The sequence below is a fragment of the Ostrinia nubilalis genome, chromosome 19 (genome assembly GCF_963855985.1).
Source record: "Ostrinia nubilalis chromosome 19, ilOstNubi1.1, whole genome shotgun sequence".
NCBI lineage: Eukaryota > Metazoa > Arthropoda > Insecta > Lepidoptera > Crambidae > Ostrinia > Ostrinia nubilalis.
In genome coordinates, this window is record NC_087106.1 from 1,730,046 (window position 1) to 1,743,234 (window position 13,189).

Here is a 13,189-nt window from a genome sequence, read left to right on the forward strand (position 1 = left end):
ATGGCAGGTAATAGTTAGTGCCAGATTAACCCTTAAGTAGAGTAAATACAAATGAGTAGGTCATCTTCACAGAAACGCATCGAGTGCGGTTTGTATATGAGCGCGCCAATACGTATGCGGTGCGCACGCACACATTGACAAAATTCGGCGCAGCAACACCCCGCTAATCCCCGCTAAATTTTGTCAGTGTGTGCGTGCGCGCCGCATACGTATTGGCGAGTTCACATACAAACTGCGCGCTCGGTGCGTTTCTATGAAGATGTCCTACTCATTTTTATTTACTCTGATAATAGTTAGTGTCAGATTAACCCTTAAGCAAACTAAGCAATTGCTTAGGGCAGCACGTCTTGGGGGCAACAAATAGAGCCCAATAAATTTGCTAGGACATAAAAACTATTTTGCGCTAATTCTAGACCCGTAAAAGTAGCAAATCGCGGTTGTTCGTTCGTTTCAGCCGAAAGACGTCCACTGCTGGACAAAGGCCTCCCGCAAGGATTTCCACAAAGGCCGGTACTGCGCCGCTCGCATCCAGGCACCTCCCGCGACCCTCACCAGATCGTCGGTCCATCTAGTGGGAGGCCTGCCCACGCTACGTCTGTGTGTGGTCGCCACCCAAGAACTTTCCTGCCCCAGCGGTTATCAGCAAATCGCGTTAGTTTTTTCTAAAGACTGATATACTACCGGCACTGCTAATAGTCTGATATAGGTACATAGGGTTTAATTTCAATGCAAATACACGGTAGAAGTAAAAGAAATAATATTGACATTTCAAAAAAGCTCTTACACAAAATTGACCTCTAAAGTTTCAACAATTATTCCAGTGACAAACTCGAAAACATTTAGATCTGTCTTAACTGCCATTTTGTAACAAACTTTTAGCGATGTGCTAAATCAATTTTGATATTAATTTTCTAGGTCGCTAAGTCGTAAATTGGATTATTTCCTAAAATACTTTCGGGATTATTGGGGTCTTAAGGTGTGGTCTTACTAACAGCGGATTTTATGGGGTCGAAAACAGAAATGTGACATGCTTCTTTTTTCTATAGATATGAAAAAATAAGCATATTAAAGGTGGAATTAATAATATATCTTTAGTCTGGACCTATAATGGGCGTTGAAGAAGAAAGGATCTTCCTCGATTGGCTACCACGGTCTTCAAAAAGGTATAGTGTAGGCAGGTCTCATATTCGGTGGACTATCTGGTGAAAATCATGGAAAATACATTAATTTGTTGTTGGAATTTTTGAGAGGCTGTCCGGCAGCGGACGTTTTTTGGTAAGAATGAGAAAATCCATTCATATTCATGAAATTAATTTCTAGGACCAATGCCTATTCTGAAATGACAATCAACATTTGATTCTTTAGACTGTAAACACAGTCAATCTGTGTTTTTAGTTAGCTTTTATTTTTTTAACAATTACAAACTAATATGTTTTCATAAGTGGGCATTCCACTTCTAGAAGATTCTTCTTCTTGTCGTGTCGACAACAAACCTATATAGCGTCATCCCAAAACTCCGCCACAAAAGTGGCGTTCTCAGTAGCCTTCATAAAATCTTCCTGCGTGCAGGTATTTGGGCACGCAGGGCACGACATCATGTGCTTCTAGAAGATTGATAAATAAGCATAAGAGCGCTTGTAGACGTCCGTTTTTTTGATCGGACAACGGCCCGATTTTTTCACCGGATTTAGCGGTGGTGTATGGTTTATAATGAACGTGTGCACAGCACATGCATCGGACGTAGGTCCGGCGAGAAAATTGACAGCAAACAAAGGATATCCGTTTTTTGACGGTCCGTCGTCCGGTGAAAAAACGGACGTCTACAAGCGCTCTAACCAAGCTGATCCGCTTCGTCTGCGTCCATAACCTTTATACCGACCTACTATGCTTACTGTTTTCCGCAACCACTAATATTGCGTTACTATACATCCCATAAGTAGAACAAGCAATTATGGACTAGTTCCAAAACACTTAGCTACTTGCAAGCCTTTCAAGTCAGCAGTTTTTCTTAAGGGCGTCGATACACTGACGGAAAACTAGGCCAACTCTTTTTCCAAAGTTATTTTTTACAAATAAATAAGTTACTGTGAAATAAAATCAGGGTAGTACCTAATTAAAGTTCTACACAGATGAAAAAGCAGACCAACTCACTTACCAAAGTGATTATAAGTTACTGTGACATAAAATTGTGGTAAAATTCCAGGACTTATATTTAATACTAGCGGCCGCATGTCAAATTTCAGCCCGATCCGTCCAGTGGTTTGGGCGTTGATAGATCACTATGTCAGTCAGTCAGTCAGTCACCTTTGAGTTTTATAAATAGAAGAAGTGTATTTTTGAAAAGTGACAATGGAAAATTTTCAAAAAACAAGTTTATTTGTGTGTTGTACGTATAATAATTACCTTAAACATTAACTGGCATGACCCTCATAAATTTCGATCTGACACAGAAATCCTTTTATATTTTATATATCGCCAACTATGAAAAGTGATTGATTATGATTGATTACATTTCTAACATTTCACATTTCTACAAAAATAAAATTAGGCCTGATCTATCTCATCAAAATTGTTCAGTGGTTTAGGCGTGAAAAGAACGAACAAACTTTCATTTACTTTCAGTTTTTGTTACAATCTGAAAGTACGTTCAACAATCGTTGATGTACAAGCACCCTACGATATAAAACGCCATTGAAGTGTGCTTCTTCCCTTCATAAGATGTTATGTGCCAAGTTTTTAGGCCATTTGGCAATTTGTATTTATTTTATGGGGTTTGTTTCTGGAACAGAATAGGGAACGGGGAAGCCAAGGATATTGGTTAAATTTATGTATGCTATTGTATCATGTATTCAGTATTTATGGCCACAAAAAAGTAAATGGCTTAATGTAATGAATTCTTATCAAGGACTAGTTACATATTCATTAGTACAATTAATGGGACGTCCACCCACAAGGTGGACCGACGACCTGTTAAAGGTAGCAGGAAGGCGCTGGATGCAGGCCGCTACCAACCGTGCGATGTGGAAGTCATTGGGGGGAAAAATTGGTGGTCTGCGCCTAGTCTTACACAAATTATAATTTGGTTGCAAAATCGCCTTTACTACAACCCCTACTACCCCTTATCCACAGTGTGCAGCTTGATGAACCGTCCGCACATTCTTGTATCATTCCTCACTAGGTAATCACTTTAGCAAGCTTTGCGGTCCCAAGGCACAGCCCAGCTGAGCAAATGTGCCGCAGCTGACCAAATGTTAGTCAAATTTCCCGCACATACACTGCTCGGCAGATTGACCCATTTAGTACTGTTGTTCTGCCTGAAAGAGGATTTGTTCAGGTACAGGGTTTACGAAGACTGTTTGAAGTTTTTACGGGGTGAGTTTGACAATCTCAGGAATAAAACTTGAGTATCTTTGTAAAATACTCGTAGTCTCAGTGAGGTAACTTTGCTGGATTATTTCGATACTAGCATTCCGCCCGCGTGGAATTTTGTCTGTCACAGAAATACTTTATCGCGCGCGTGCCTGTTTCAAAAACCGGGATAAAAACTATCCTATGTCCTTAAACTATCTCTATGCCAAATTTCATCAAAATCGGTTCAGTGGTTTAGGCGTGAAAGCAAGACAGACAGATAGAGTTACTTTCGTATTTATAATATTAGTATAGATTATTAAGAGTATCTTATTCTCTGGCTTATCTGCATTCAAGTGTGAGTGAGAAAGGTGGATCAAAATACAACATTTTTAAAATAACTTGAAAAAATCGAACTGCCTAAGGTGGGAATCGAACCTTTCGCTTACCTGGCGACTGCTCTTCCACCTGTGATAATATTTAGATCTAAAGGCGATTATTTACTAGGCTTGTACTGCCATTAAGTGCCTCTACATTTATAAATTATAGAGATAGATGATGGCCCTCGTTTCCCTTTCTCCTTCACCCCCTTGTTCCCTCTTTGATGTTACTGCAAATGGCTTAAATAATGATGATGATGATGATCTGTCTGTAGAACTGCTTAAGGGTTCAAACTATTCCATACTCGCTTAAGTTAGAGTAGGTACGTCTTCATAATTAAGAGATGATATTGTAAAGTAGTTACTTATTATGTATGATCTTATAAATATATCAGATTAGTAAGTAAGATTTATAAACAAAAATGTTTTTTGCAGTCATGCTTACAATTTTATCTTCAAATCTTAAAAACTCAACGCAAATAATATTCAGTACAATACTAGACTTAGTAAGGGGACTGCTAAATAGCTTAAAAGCCATCTGTTTGTGTTTTCTAAGGGTAAATAAAATTGCACTTGCATTACATGCAATTAGTTAGAAGGTAGTAAATAAATGATTGCACAATTGAATGCTTGGACTAGCACTATCGCCTTGTAGGCCAGTAGAATTAAACACAAAAATTGATTAAATCGGAAATAATTCCTACAAAAGATTTTTTTGCTTTAATGGCTTCATTGGTTGCCCATTAAGACTCTCCTAAGTTTTCGACTTCGACGGAGTTGTGCTTAAGTGGTGGGGGCCCCCGAAAGGGGCGTTTTTTCGGTTTTCCGGTTATACCGCGTAAAGGACTTACCCTATCGAAAAGTGGTCTTCATGACGGTTAAAGGGCACCTAATCCTGCATTGAATAAGACCAAATTCATATGTTTTGGACAAACCGTTCTCGCGCTAAAGTTCGGCAAAGTAGAAAATATACGTATAATTAATGACCCTCTCCACGTCCAATGGCTTGTTACTCACATGTTTCCAAGCCTTGTAAAGGGTCGCCTTAACCAGTGTAACTCTAACAAGGCTCACGAGTTTGATTCGCTTATCCTTGTTTGTCCCAGCCGTTCCTTAACTGCGGTTGCTGCACCTCTTCCTGGCACTCTCCTGAACGACTCTGTGTTACCTAATGTGGCTGCCCCTCTTCCTTGTACCCTCCTGTACGATTTCATCGCTTAGCCATATGCCTGGTCCAAGGTTCGACGCCACAAAATCAACTTCGTACGAGTGAAAATAGTTTAAATACTATTTCCCGTGCTTGCAACATTTTTCTTTACTGCTTCGCCTCTATTAGTCGTAGAGTGATTGTATATATCCTATAGCCTTCCTCAATGTATGAGCTATTCAACACAAAAATAATGATTTCAATCAAACTAGTAATTCTTAAGATTAGCGCGTTCAAACAAACAAACAAAAAACTCTTCAGCGTTTTAATCTGAACTTGTTGTTGTTGATTTTTGGCGTCGAACCTTAGACCAGGCATACGGCTAGGCAACGTAGTCATGCAGGAGGATACAAGGAAGAGGGGCAGCCACAGTATGTAACACAGAGTCGTTCAGGTGAGTGCCAGGAAGAGGTGCAGCAACCGCAGTTAAGGAACGGCTGGGACGAACAAGGATAGGCGCATCAAGCTCGTAAGCCTTGATAGGGTTACACTAGTTGAGGTGGCCCTTTTCAAGACTTGGAAGCCTGTGGGTAACAAACCATTGGACGCGGAGAGGGTCATTAATTATACGTATATTTTCTACTTTGCCGAACTTTAGCGCGAGAACGGTTTGTCCAAAACATATGAATTTGGTCTTATTCAATGCAGGATTAAGTGCCCTTCAACCGTCATGAAGACCACTTTTTGATAGGGTAAGTCCTTTACGCGGTATAACCGGAAAACTGAAAAAATGCCCCTTTCGGGGGCCCCCACCACTTAAGCACAACTCCGTCGAAGTCGAAAACTTAGGAGAATCTTAATGGGCAACCAATGAAGCCATTAAAACAATAAAATCTTTTGTAGGAATTATTTCCGATTTAAAAGCTAATTCTACTGGACTATTGGGTTTAATTTGTAATGGTAGTAGGTATTAAGTATCAACCCACAAGGTGGACCTACGACCTCATAAAGGTAGCGGGAAGGCGCTGGATGCAGGCCGCTACCAACCGGCCATTGTGGAAATCATTGGAGGAGGCCTATGTTCAGCAGTGGACGTCCTATGGCTGAAATGATGATGATAATGATGATGATGATTAAGTGTCTTTTTATACATTGGTATAGGTAAAATAAAACTAGCCTTTATTCTTCATGCATTCCTACTGTTCTATAAATCCAAATGACAAATGAGTACACTGATGCGTGATTCTGGCCGCACACTTAATTACGCCGCCGCTTCCCGAAACAATCACCGGTGAGCTGATTCCACTGATTAATTTAATATTTACCCGCTTAATCAGTTCAGGACACTATTCTGGTGTCGAACGAGATCTTTGGAGCGATAGTTGAAAGAATAAAAGCAAGTGTTTTTCAAAATTTCTCCCAAAGTTTGTGTTGGGCAGGTACTCTTCATTTGGAAATTGGATACCGCTATGTGTAATTTTGAGGGTACCTACTTTGGTTTAGTTTGGTCGATCACATCTGACTATTGCATTCTTCTTGTGCACTGAATATAAAAAAAATATTTTAAGTTGTACCTATTGAAAAAAAATGTGTTTTAGTTTTCGCTCTACAATTTTGATAAATAAAACAAGCATTCTAAATATGCTATTAGATTCAGTATTACAACGATTCTATTTAATTTCTCCGTAATTTAGTACAAAGACTAAAAAGGCTGAGTTGCAACTTACTTTACTCAGTCTTACTTTAACTTTAACAAACATCAAAAATCTGTCAAACTCCATACAAAATGCACCGGTTATGGTTAGGTATAGTTACGATTAAAGTTAGTTGGTGCAACTCAACCTAATAATAAAATTAATTGTTTCAGCATGATTGCATAATACAATACAACCCTTCCGTTAAGCTAGTATGTGTTACCCGTAATGTGATTCCACTTTGGAAACCTTGCATTTGAATGTCCGTTTCGGTTAATCCATACATTTCTCTATAACTACCTTATACGAGTATACTCGTCCTGGAACTGACATTACAAAGGATGTCTGGAAATTATGAAAATCATGGAGATCATGGAAATCTGGAATGGAAAGCATGTCTTTAAAAACAAAATCTACAATTTCATTTCAATCATTGTACTGTTAAGATTATTCTCCAAAATTAATCCTCCTGTGACTGTAGGTGTGTAATATTCTTCATGGAATATTAAGTTTCAATTCAGTAAACAACTATAATCTACATTCGTTATTTTACCGACCTTGTCGCGACAAGGCAGACTTCCGTGCGAACCGGCCGTTTGCCACGCCTATTGCTGGCAGATAGTTTATTACACGTGATAGGTCCCTTAATTTACATCACATTATGGTGGTGTATATCTCATTCTTAAAAAAGGTTTAATACCTTCACCTTTTCAGTCATCTTTACATTACATTACTACATTTCATTTAGAAATCTAAGGGTGGGTTGCACCATCTTACTTCAACTTTGACAAACGTCAAAAATCTGTCAAATTCCATACAAAAAGCACCGGTTAACGTCATAGTTACCGTCAAAGTTAGGTGGTGCAACTCAGCCTTAGACTATGTCTAGATAAAAGATAATTACTATGTATGTTTTTGGTCGTATTATATTTTTAACAATTAAAATATTGTTCCTTACTTGTTACAGATTGAGCTTCAACGCTGCACATTTTAAGGCGGTAAGTAATAAAACAATGAATTTAATGAAACATCTAAATATATTTAGTCATTTACATAAGTAATTAAAACGTAGTAAGATAAGTGCAGCTGAAATTATGTGTATATCTTGTTGGTTGTCCTATTAAATAAATAAATAAAATAAATAAATAGAAATGGTAAATCAATCACGAATTCCACGTCTAGCAATAGTATAAATTAACTCTAAGTAGCTATAAAGTGATAGAAGAAAGTATGTATCGTGCTATGAAAGTAGATTGATATCGTCTGGAAAATCATTTTTATGAGATTTCTATTTAGATAACGTAAAATTTATTGAGTGCATTGGTATTTGCATGTAATCATGAATTTCGAAAGAAATTAAGAACTTTAATAACCAGAAATGTAAAACATCCTATAAAGCCAAGAAAATATGACACCGCGACTCAAGTACGGATAACGCCATCTAGGAGTGAAAATTCGAACTAACATTTCCAAGACGAGGCGCCATTATCAAATTGTAATAAATTTTTAGCTTAACCTAAACAATATGAGAAGTAAATCAAAGAGAAGTTTGAGACAATCTTGTAGGTACTAAACAACTCCAAAAAGACGTTTAAGTTTCCCCGACAATTGTCTCGCAGTCAAAATTCATCCGCCTTTGTATAAACAAGTGAAACAAGTCGTAACTGCATTCCAAACTTGTTTCCATTCCCTTAATTGGAATCTCTGACTTCCTCGCAAAACTTCAAATTTCTTATTGCCTCCGTAGGATTTGTCATACAAAATATCTTTTCTTATTTCGTCTGGACATAATTCCTAAAATTCCATTATTCCAGGATATTCCATAAACGAATTCCAGGAATCCAAGTCCAATTACCAGCTACTAACGGGAGCTTGGTTCTTATTTTTTACCTGAAAAACTGCTCAATTCGAAAATTGCGATGCTAAAGGACAGTGTTTATGAGTTGTTTGTGAGATTCGAGTACTGATTCGTGAACTATAGGGAATACTTTAATTTTAATAACTTGTACTTCTATTATAGGGGTTGTATTGTAATAACTGAGGTTATAATCACGGTATCACACTTAATGAGCCACCTTAGGTATTTGAAATGGATCAATTGGGTTGACGATCTAAAAACTGCGAAAAAAAAAGTGTTGTATGGGGATAAACATCATCAGGAACTAGTCGGTAATCTTTGAAATAAGGGATAAACAAAAACTCGAACCGTATTTCATTACCAACACAACAGCACTAAAAAGCTCAAACAAAAGAAACTTCTAATGCAACCAAAACTTCTATCTAAAACCTTTCAAACGTGCTTCCACGTACTTTCAAAATCTAGCAACCATATTCCTGAAAAGATCCAAGTTACAAAACCGACTATCCAATTACTGACGAAAAACTGGCGTGCACGGAAAATGGCTGTAATGCTAAATCTCGATGCTGCTTTTTCACCTCAACCTGCAGAGAACAAAAAGCCTGGGTAAGTGCGAGTCAGTCGTGTGCAAAGGGTTTCGTACGTTTTTTTTTATGCAGAACATGGCAGGTATTTGACAACAATCGCACCTGATATTAAGTGAGATGCAGTCTAGGATGGTACATATCTGCCCTGTAAGTGCCTATTCACTCTCGCCTTGAAAAGACCTGGATTATAGTGTTCTGGAAAGACAGCAGCAGGCAGTGAATTCCAGTCCCTAGCTGTTCGCATTATGAAAAAAAAGTTATCGTAACGCTTAGTGCTAGCTGGTGGAATGTCGACAATGTAGGGATTTTTTAATTTCAAGTAGGTATATCGATAGTTTCCACAATGAACGGTCCGCTGCCCGCATCCAGACTCTTCCCGTGACCTTTACCAGATCATCGGTCCACCTAGTAGGAGGCCTACCCACCTGCCTGAGGCAGGACCGTTCATTGTGGAAAACCTTGGGGGAGGCCTTTGTCCAGCAGTGGACGACGTCATTTGGCTGAAACGAACGAACGATATCGATAGTATGGATATAGTTTAAGTCATGATTGCTTAGGGAAAGATTAACGGCTAGACTTGTGAGTGATTTTATGAGGACCGATTTTCCATAACGTATGAGGAACCCTAAAATCGACACCTACACGCTCGCATGAATAGTTCTTCACTGTTAGAGTGTCATTGAAAACGACTGTGCATTTTGTAAAGGGAAATGAACTGTGTGCTGATGGCTGAGGGTCGTTTTTGGAAGGAGGGCATATCCTAATTAACCCGCGTGCAAAGAAGTGGCAAGAAGCTAGTGTCGTCACGCGACGATCGCCTATAATTGTATGGGACGATTAGTAGGCTTTTAGTGATGGGGCGTGATGGAACAATGTTCGATATTTTCAGCAAAAATAATAATTTGCGCTTAGCATAACTCACGATAATCATGTTGATGTAGGAATTATTTTTTCAAATTCTAATATTTAGTTACCGTTCGTTCGTATCCATTCATACCAAACTCCATTATTTTACTTACATCCTAACACAAAGCTTAAAGGTTTCTTTTCAGTTTCAGAATATTTAATCTTACTCGTACATTTAATATACAGAAAAATCAATCCCACCAAAAACATTTTCATCTACCAGTAAAATGTTGCTAAAACAATCCATGGGTAATGGGTATGGCTTGCACTGTGAAAGTGCTCATAGTCTCATGTAGAGCCAAGCTTCTAAGTTTCAATTATGTGGCATAGCCATTTCGTAATGAGGGTAAGAAAAGTCGAACTACTTCGAGAAATTGTAGGCAGTGCTTCGCCTTTTTCGAAAAGAAATATACTGCCACCGTTAATTTAACTATCCAGTTTTGTCGACTCATAACGAGTTCATCGACATCTATTATTATCGATAAAAAGCACAACACAACCCGTCGACAAGCCACACACGCGTACTTGCACCCTGATTGTGCGCATATTTTAACGAGCAAGCGCTGTATTATACAGCTGTGTGGCATTCTCGTGGGTGTTAAGGTTTGGCCAAACTAACGCGATCACACGCGATTAGCCGGCGTGCAGCGATGGCGATCAATGCATTTAAGCACAAATTTAAGTCTGGTCGCCATCGCTGCACGCCGGCTGATCGTGTGTGATCGCGTTGGTTTGGCCGAACCTTAAGTCTGGTCGCCATCGCTGCACGCCGGCTGATCGTGTGTGATCGCGTTGGTTTGGCCGAACCTTAAGTCTGGTCGCCATCGCTGCACGCCGGCTGATCGTGTGTGATCGCGTTGGTTTGGCCAAACCTTAAGTCTGGTCGCCATCGCTGCATACCGGCTGATCGCGTGTGATCGCGTTGGTTTGGCCGAACCTTTACGGAAGAAATATAAGACATAAGGTTTAAAATAGATCGAACAAACGTTTTTCTTGAAACGTGATAGGTACTGTTGATTTCTCTGCTTGTAAAAAAATATCTCTTATTTCTAAAGAAAATGCATTACTTACTGAATAATGGTAAAAAACAAACAGGGTAACTTATGTCTGCAAGCAAATGCTACGAGTGTGTATTGGCTATTGATTTATTTTTTTCAGTTTAGTTGTTATTATTTATTTGTATTGAGAGAAACTGCAGCATCTTTTGTGTGATACAGCATACTTCTGGTTTCTTTGTTTGATTACCTTCACTGAATATTGTGAATGATGTAACAACTTTGCATCATAATATTAATGCACCCTATTAAGAGACAATACTTGTAATTGAGTATTTAATGGAGTGGAGGCCTCGTACCGGAAAGCGCAGCGTAGGAAGTCTACCCACAAGGTGGACCGACGACCTCATAAAGGTAGCAGGAAGGCGCTGGATGCAGGCCGCCACAAACCGGTCATTGTGGAAATATTTGGGGGAGGCCTATGTTCAGCAGTGGACGTCCTATGGCTTAAATGATGATGATGATGATGATGATTTAATTGAAAGTAAAGGAATAGTTTGTCCTACAAGCTTAAGTAAATACTTTACTCTCAAGTATTTACTCAAGACGGCAGATAGAGACAAACATTTTGGTGCCTTATGGAGTTGCAATAAGTGCGATTTTGCAACAATAGATGTACTGTAACTGTACACTGCTTAAACGAGTTTAAACTTTAGCAAAAGCACCATTAAGTTGAACTCCGTCCCTTCTGATGGCTGCACTGAAATATTGACACATCCAAACCTCCCCCAACAAATGGTATAGTCCTTCAAAGTTTACAAATACCAAGGACGTGGCGTCTGCAAATAGTTACCTACATCAAGTATCAAGATAATTGAGACGGAGTACAGTAACAACATCCACGTATCACAGTATAGTTGGACAGAGTAGCACCAAACGTAATATTTATGGAGTAGATCTAAGTGGAGGGAGAGAGATACTATTTCCACTCTACAGTTCAGGGTTTAATCACGAGAAATGACACCTAAATATGTAAATTATTTATCTATTCATTTGATATCTGGTTGAAAATGAGAGCTTGAATTAGCCCGATTGTCCGGAAAAGAGCACTTAAAGTAGTTTGGTCTGATTGAGCAGTACCAGAAGCCAATTATTATATTATCATCAGGAGTTAGCCACTGCTATAGTCTGGTCCGTGAGCACGTGAGCTCGCACACTCACTGCGGGCGCCCGTCGCACAGTCGCGACAGCAATATAATTACACGGGAGCGAGAAGGATGGGTAGCTTGGGGTCATTGGACAAAATTCTACGTGCTCACGGACCGGGCTTTAGAACACGTCCCGATCTAACTCCTACTCCTACTCCATTTACCAGATGCAAATGGAGAATTTGGCCTATACTTACCACGCTGGCTGGTCGGATTAGGGAGGCCTGAAGTTCGAATTTTTATTCCTAAGTCATCTTTTACGACATCCACAGGAAGAGCGGGATGAATTGCGTATTTATGTGTTGCTAATTAGTGAACAATATTAGTTCAGGGCCGGGTGGAAGGCAGGAGAGCACGCGGTCGATCGCCAACCCGCTGGATAGACGCCATCACAAAAGCCACTGAGTCCGCCATGGTCCAGTGTACTCGCGACGCTGTCAGAAATGGAAGCACATCGCCAGGAGAGCTAGCCTCGGAGATGACATCGAACACCCTACCCTGTGCCTCGTCAGCGCAACCACTACCACTCTGACAAGAGTGCCCGACTAACGCTCGTATTCACAAACCATAATTGCTTAAGTGAAGCAGCAAATCGAACGCACAGCGTTGAATAGAGCTCTATGATTAGTTCCTGTTTGTGTTCGTGTACGTTCGTCATCTTGTGCGTCCACGCGCACTGTGAGACCTCATAGTAATGTTTGTGAATACGGTCGTAAGAAGAGAATTTAGTGAACCTTCTGATGATTCTGATATTGGATAAGTATCAAAGATATTAGTTTACCAACTCTGGCGGCACGGCTAGATATTTGCTTTCGTGACACACGGTTTGGGAGTGTATGAAACTGATATCTTGAAGGTAAATACTGGAAGCCTGAAACACTTGATTATTGAGGTTTGAATTATTTAAGACTTTCTGCAAGAGAATGAACAGCAGACACACTTCTCAGTTTTTCCTCCCCCTAAGAACGTTCTTCGAGGATTAATTTCTTTGCAGGTTCAATGACAGATTAAACTTTCCCCCGAGACAAACTTGGCCTTCTCTGGTAGGGTTTTTATTGGAGGTCAA

General features: G+C 39.6%; 1 protein-coding gene across 2 annotated transcripts in view; it reads left to right on the forward strand.

Annotated features, from left to right (window-relative positions):
* Positions 1–7,531: 7,531 nt before the first annotated feature.
* Positions 7,532–13,189, forward strand: part of LOC135081030 (uncharacterized) — a 168,789-nt gene continuing 163,131 nt past the window's right edge. Inside the window, exon 1 of one of the 2 annotated variants that reach the window (XM_063975749.1) lies at positions 7,532–7,567. The gene's annotated coding sequence lies outside the window, so the exon portion shown is untranslated. The remainder of the gene's footprint in view (positions 7,568–13,189) is intronic. The other variant, XM_063975756.1, reaches the window with a different exon arrangement.